Source organism: Physella acuta, unplaced genomic scaffold (assembly GCF_028476545.2).
Source record: "Physella acuta isolate Inbredline_101_S28 unplaced genomic scaffold, ASM2847654v3 ptg000531l, whole genome shotgun sequence".
In the NCBI taxonomy this organism is placed as follows: Eukaryota; Metazoa; Mollusca; class Gastropoda; family Physidae; genus Physella; species Physella acuta.
In genome coordinates, this window is record NW_026732050.1 from 191,590 (window position 1) to 199,504 (window position 7,915).

General features: G+C 38.4%; 1 pseudogene; it reads left to right on the forward strand.

Annotated features, from left to right (window-relative positions):
• Positions 1–4,146: 4,146 nt before the first annotated feature.
• On the forward strand, positions 4,147–5,109 carry LOC131945202 (negative elongation factor E-like; annotated as a pseudogene).
• The last annotated feature ends 2,806 nt before the right edge of the window (positions 5,110–7,915 follow it).

The following is a 7,915-nucleotide window of genomic DNA, read 5'->3' on the forward strand; positions in this document are numbered from 1 at the left end:
GTTGGGATAGAGGAAGGAAAAGATCCATAGAATCAATTCATGGGATTTCATATAGGATTGTGCACAGCGGAACTTAGCTTGATCAAATAATGCAGTGATCTTTTAAAAAGTAATGTGGAGAGAGAGAGAGAGAGAGAGAGAGAGAGAGAGAGAGAGAGAGAGAGAGAGAGAGAGAGAGAGAGAGAGAGAGAGAGATTCAGATACGGACAGCGGTTTTAAAACAGAATTCCCTAATAAAGCGTCCCACAAAACGAACAACATACGACAATATGCCAACTACAAATTTCGAGAACTACTCACTGCATTACCCCACCCAATAAACAGTACACACAAGGCAGGTATATTTAGGCGCTAGGGAGGGAGCACGTAACTTCGCCGACTATAGAAACAGTTGTATAACATTTTGAATGAACCGAATACATCTCAAATGTAAAACTGTCTGGCCGAAGCGAACCTTTTCACTAGAATAGCGAACCATCAAACTTAAGGAAAACGAACCCTCCCATAAGGAATGTGAACCCTTCCATAATAAAAACGAACCCTGCTATAAATGAAGCTGACCCTCCCTAAAGAGAGATATGAAATGAGTTGTGGCATGAGTCACTGCTTGTTTAAAAAACCCACTTGAAATGGCCAAGATGCTGTGTAGTAATACATTTGGTTGTGGGATGTACTGTTGCTTCATTGGGACACTGGAAATGGACGCCGAAGGTGACATTAGTTTTTTTTTTTTTGGGGGGGGGGGGGGGGGGGGGGGGGGGGGAAAGGGGGCTTCGGAAATCTCATTAGATTTTAATTAAAATCAAACTACGGCTGATGCTGAGCTGGTAAACTGCTGGTTAAGAGCTAAGTGTTGTCCACACAGCCGGAAACCAATAAACATCACAGGGCTTGTCGTCATGGCTAGGGTGAGCAATAAACGGGTCGAGATTTTCTCACGTGGGCATCGAATGATGTAGCCTGACATAGAGGTACAAAATTTGGTACAATTAAGGTACAAAAGTTGGTACAATTAAGGTACCAAATTTAGCTCAATAAAGGTACAATATTTAGCCAAATAAAGGTACAATATTTAGTCCAATAAATATAAAAATTTTAGTCCACTAGACGTACAAAGTTTAGTCATATGTACCATGACGACAAAAAGATACAACATTTAGTCATGTATGCTATGATTACCAATAAAGGTACAATATTTAGTCCAATAAAGGTAATAGTCCAATAAAGGTGCAAATATTTCTCACGTGGCAAGAGACGACCAATAAACTTGCCCGGTTTAAAACCAAAGCAAATCTGGTCACGTGAGTAGAGGATGTCGTAAACCTTGATGACGTCATAAAATAAACCTCCAGGTTCCGGTTTATTTTTCCACCGATACCCTGAGTTCCGCACGTTGTGCAGACCAAACAATCTTGGTAATCTCCGTTCCCTGCAGCACCCACCGCCTGACCCCACCCCTTGACCCCACCCCCTGACCCTTTACCGAGTTGGTCGTAGCAAAAACCGGACCCAGCACAACAGCTAAACAAAGATCTAACCGGCAATCACGGCCTTCATACGTAACCGCGAACCAGCGGTTCCCACGGAAGTGGTTATTGTGTCGGCTGTCATCCTTCCACACGGCACGCAAACACCGGCTTAACCGGCAATTGCCGGCCACGATATGATCACCTGAAAAATATAAAAAAAAAATAAAAACCCCACCAGTACTTGACAATTTCACACAATAGTGGCCGGAGTTGAAATATGGCCATGTGGCCAGATTTATTGAAATACGTCAAACTCATGTTTATTGCCGGGAAGTCGTGTTGACGGTCGTGTACGGCCCTGATTACACCTGACCGGCCCAATCACCAGATCAATAACATTCATCGACCTCATGCAGATTGATTTCAACATTAAAACATGTTTCTAAATAAATTTACATTTGTCACACGGCCTCAAAGTAGTAGTTATAATAAAAATAGATTATTAAAAAAATATTTATTATTGTTATAAAATAATAATAATAATAATAATAATAATAATAACAATAATAATAATAATAATAATAATAATAATAATAATAACAACAACAATAATAACAACAACAATAATAATAATAATAATAATAATAGTAATAATAATAATAGTAATAGTAATTAGTACTATTATTACTATTATTATTATTACTAATATGTTATTGATATATTGCAATCAAAAGGATAATCTATAATAAATTTAAATAATATTAAATTAGGTTAATACTAATACTAACGGTTAACATTAAAAACATTACTAATTAGAAAATATGTTTTCTTATAATTATTTTATAGTGTTCTTTAACATTCTTTATTTAAATTATTTTTAAACAATTAACAAATAATTAGCATAAGACGCGTGTTCTCTAGTTTAAAGGCTGATCAAACAATAATTTAAATTTATCAGCATGATTCACAGAACGACACAAGTGCCGTGCCAATACCCAGTCTAAAGGGAAATAACCCGTACGTCTGACTGTGACAAACACAAAGCCGCACAGCATAACTTAATGACCTGTAAACAACCTCGTTAAACCTCTCATTAATTATTCAACAATTAGTGATGGTGATTTTCGTCCATTGACCGAATTCAATGAATCGGCGTGTTTGTTTAATGTACAACCAAATGACACAACCCGCTATGTTCCATTGTGTGTCTACAGGCACCATTGTTCCCTGTATGTTCCCTGTACGTTATTTGTATGTTCCCTGTATGTTCCCTGTACGTTATTTGTATGTTCCCTGTATGTTCCATATTGTTTCTACAGGTCGGTCAACAAGGTTCCCTCGATGTTAAATGGTGTCACACCAGGCACGAATGTTCTCTGTATGTTCACTGTATGTTCCCCGTATGTTCCCAGCATGTTCCCCGTATGTTCACTGTATGTTCCGTAGTGGCGCAAACCTACAGAGTCCCATATTTAAATAAAAATCAAAGTATCTTTCGAAACTTTTTGTCCATGAAGTAGAGTTCCCCTGCTTCTGTGACCTCGGTATATGAAGGGATAGTGTGGTCAGCACACTTCTCAGCCGCCAATACGTTCCCTAAAGTGAACCAGGTAACCAAAACTTAGGGACGTCGTACGGACTTGGACCCGGGATCCGAACTCAAAACTTTTGGGTTTGTAATTGAACGCTGTACCAGTCGACCACATCGTCTCTTTCATACTTAAATATCCTTGTACAAATAGTTCCACAATTTATTATCTACACAAGTTTTTACTCTAGAGAAGGGCGGCTCTACTACGTTAACGTTCACATATGGAAGTCTAACCATAAACAAGCTGCTAGGATTTTGAATGTTGGAACTCTAGGGAGTCTCCATGTATCGTGCTTTAATTCTTTGTGTTGGGTATCGCGATAGTAAGCATTAATTCTTTGTCTTATATTTGGATGAAACATAACTTGATGATTTAGATTACACGGATGTTGATATAATTTTGATTACTTAACTTTAGCTCATTAAACTATCCCAGCGGTTGAAGGTTTCTGAAGTCTCCTAATTCATTGTCGCCTTTTAGTTGTCGCTAAGGTCGTATGGTTGTTTTACCCACAGCAGGGGCGGAACTGCCATGCCGCCAGACTCACGCAAGGGGGGACACAATTCCGACCAAAAACAATGCATTTTTTCTTTTCATAAACAATGTTTTTCGTGCACCTTGATAGTGGTTTGGTAAAAAAAAAACTGGTCTACTATAGCAGTGATTGTTCTACAGTAGCTAACACACACTGTTGCGCAGAAAAATATTTTAAAATCTACAAGATCTGTAGTTTGAAAGATAGACAAACGTTCACAATACTTCCATGACTTACTGCCCTTCTTTAAAATATGAGTTACCATAAAACTCATTTAAATAGTTTTGTACTATGTAAATTAAAAAGCAATTGTTTCTCTCAATTGTTATTTAAATAAAACATACTAAAGAATCGTATAGCTATAAAAATAAATGTATTCAAAATTAATAATATAAATTTAAAAAATCAAAAATATAAACATAACGCGAGAAACCAGTGCAGAAATCAAGCTTACGAGTTTATATACTTTTGACCGCATGTACAAGTGATACTCGCTGTTTGTCTGCAGTAATTGCTTATGTAGTCTAATGATATTGTAATGTTTAGAATCATGCATTTTCCAATTGCATTGACTGAGGAAGAAGAAATCCTGAAACAAACACTTGCAAGGCTTAAGAAAAAGAAAAAACAACTGCAATCCTTGAAATCTGCTGCAAATTCTCAAGAGAAAGAAACTACCCTGAACAAATCTGCTAGCAAACCTGTACCCGCAACATCCATTGATGCAGCTGATAAAGCAACAGAGCAAGCCAAAAAATTAGTCCAATCAGGGGCTATCAAAGTCCAAAGTCAAAAAGAAAAGTTTGGATTTAAACGTTCAAAAAATTTTGAGAAGAAAAAAGATAATGATAAGCCCACTGGTCTTGTCACTTTTCACCCTTTCAATTCCTTTAGCGCAGATGAAGAAGTTGACAAGCCACAGCCACCCAAAAGGTTCAAGAGCCTCAATGACAGTTTTGTGTCTGGAGGATACTCTGGCAGAAACCACGATAGCCCAAAACGAGATCCGCCAGAGGCGCCAAAGAAGGGAAACACTGTCTACGTTGATGGGATCGGCATCACAGAGGAGATGATCAGAAAATCTTTTTTCACACTATGGAAATATTATCAACATCAACATGGAGCTAGAGAAACACAATGCTTTTGTGACTTTTGAGAAAATGGAGGCAGCAGAACAAGCGATTGCCAATACTGCTGGCAGTATGATAAACAACATACAACTGAGAGTCCAAATGGCCAGAAGACAGCCTTCAATAGAGTCTCTGGTTGAAGGTTCCTCGCAGTCATCGTGGGGTAGCATTGCTGCCAGTAGTTCACAAAAAGGTACCAACCACAAAGACACAAGGCAAATGATTAACTATGAGAATGATATCTTCTGAATAATTCCAATCATGCCCTGCTCAGTATTCATCAGCCTACAGACCTTTAAATGATGACAACGTTTTACTGAAAAATTGAACCTGAAAGACAGTTTTCTCCCTTGATGAAAACGAATTGTAGTTATTGTAAATAAACATTTAAAAAAAAATATTGTAATGTTTAATTTTTTAATTTTTTAAATTTTTCATTTTTTTTTATATTTAGACGTTTTGTATTAGATCTATGTATAAGTAAACCATCTTAAATGAATGAAAGCAGGCTACAAGTAAGAAAGAAATATTACTATTGTAAATCTGTATCAGTACTCACAAGCCGATGATGAAAACTGTAATACTAAAGCGAACATGTAAATTACATGTCTGAGGCGAAAAAAAATGATATTGAAATGTAAAATGTGATCTAAAAAAAAACAACCTAGGCCTACCACCTGAATCTCAAACTATGATATTATTTTTTAAAAAAACCTAAACAAGATGGCTGCTAAAGTGAATGAGCCTGGTTGTATCTGATGAAAACATCGTTATTTTTTTATTACTTTCTCGTATATACGAAGTATAGAGAAAGTCTTGTAATCGTGCAAAAAAAATCGAGATTTTTAAAAATCTCGACGTTTTACACTTCACTGATAGGGAAAAACATAATTTTGCAATCTTCTCCGTATGTCTGTGTGTCTGTCTGTGTGTCTGTCTGTCTGTCCGTGTGTAAACACGATAACTTGAGTGCCGTTACAGCTAGGTTGATGAAATTTCATATATAAGTATTTTATCAAAATCGTAGATCCTGATCAACTTTTGAGCGACTTCCGATAACCGGACACTGGTATATATAAATTATATTTCGTTTTGGGGGTAGGGGAGAGGGGGTTGCCTGAAAGAAACACTGCATGTGAATGATACGGTTGGCACTGACAGGGTGTTCATATCTTGGTGTCTAGTAGATGACCTAGTACATTGATGTCATGTCTAGTGTGGTGATATACCAGTAGTATATATATATATATATATATATATATATATATATATATATATATATATATATATATATATATATATATATATATATATATATATATATATATATATATATATATATATATATATATAGGGAGGCCCAGAAAATGTTTTTGCGGGGGAGCCTTTTTTTCTAGTTCCGCCACTGACCCACAGCCGCCACTGTTGTTGGTCTGCTAGTTTTGAGCTAGGTCTTACAACTTTTAAGTTCGGTTTTGGATACAACTCGAATAACAAACACTTCTACGACTTAGATAAGCAATGGAAGCTTTAAATTAATGTTTACAAAAATAATCCGCTTGTATTTCAAGATATTTTTTTGTACAACGTCCACCATATTTGACGGATATGACCTCGGCGGAGTCAGAGATGAAAACACATCTCGCGAGTTCAGAGGTCACCGCCAGCCACACGATGAAATAATGTGCAAAGATTTATCATGATTCACACCGGAAGCTCCAGTGACACCTCTGGTCATGCGCATGAGATAGATTAAGCCTACAGCCTCGTTTGGGGAAGGAAAAAAAAGTTTAAAAAAAAAGAGGTTGCAGTTTAATCTTTTTTTTTCTGGAAACACGTGTTTCTTTTCAGATTAGAGCGAGCAGTTTCAGTGTTAGAGTGAGTAAGTTTGGTGTGTGTAGTGTTAGAGTGAGTAAGTTTGGTGTGGGTAGTGTTAGAGTGAGTAAGTTTGGTGTAAGTAAGGACGTGTGCGTTCACCCACAGATCTGCGTAAAGTTCTCCGTTGTTAATTTCTGCAAAAAATGACATTTTTAAAAATCTGCAATCCACACTACACTAACTGCGAACCAGCATCTCAGTATATACTAACCACCACAATCTGTAACCTGCAAACTACAACTACAAACAATTTTAAGTTTACAAAACAAAACAAAAATCAAATAAAAATAATTATTCCATTTTACATTAGCACCTAATCCTAGCACGATTTTAAAGTACCCTCTAATCCTCTTCCCATGTATTTAAAATGCCAGTCTTATAAAGACACTGTGTCCATTTGTAGAAAACTTGGTAAGGATTAAAATCCCTAATACAAAATGATGTTTCTATTATTTCGAATTACGCGCATCTAGTTTAGAATGCTGTGAGCTAGCGAGCCATATACGTAAGATTGAGACGTCTATGTGTGCACAATAAACCCACAATAATCCCGGCTAAACCCACAACAATCCCGGCTAAACCTGCAACACTTTGTCTAAACCTGTACACAGTTAGTTGAAGCCAGAGACTCAACGCCAATTCAACAATACCAAATCTACAATTTAATGAGCTTTATATAAGTTTCTATACATTATTTTTATCGATTTGATCAAATACCCCCCCCCCCCCCCCCCGACTCCAACACCATGACCTCAAAACGTCTTTTAGCCCTCGACCCCTTTTGTTAACCCCCTTTTCTTAACTGCCGATTCCCACATCCCACATCCCACATCCCACCCCCCTTTCTGCCGCCTCCCTCCCCCTCTTTCTGCCACCTCCCTCCATCTATTGTCCTCCCCCCACGCCAGCCCCCACACAACATGCTTTAGATGTCGTTACCTCGTCGTTTCCACTCACTCCATCACATCACGTCCTACATCGCTCGTCACCCACAATCCCCTCCACCCACAATCCCCCTCCATCCACAATCCCCTCCACCCACAATCCCCTCCACCCACAATCCCCTCCACCCACAATCCCCTCCACCCACAATCCCCTCCACCCACAATCCCCTCCACCCACCCACAATCCCCTCCACCCACAATCCCCCTCCACCCACAATCCCCTCCACCCACAATCCCCTCCACCCACCCACAATCCCCTCCACCCACAATCCCCTACACCCACAATCCCCTCCACCCACAATCCCCTACACCCACAATTACCCTCCACCCACAATCCCCTCCACCCACAACCCCCCTCCAACCACAA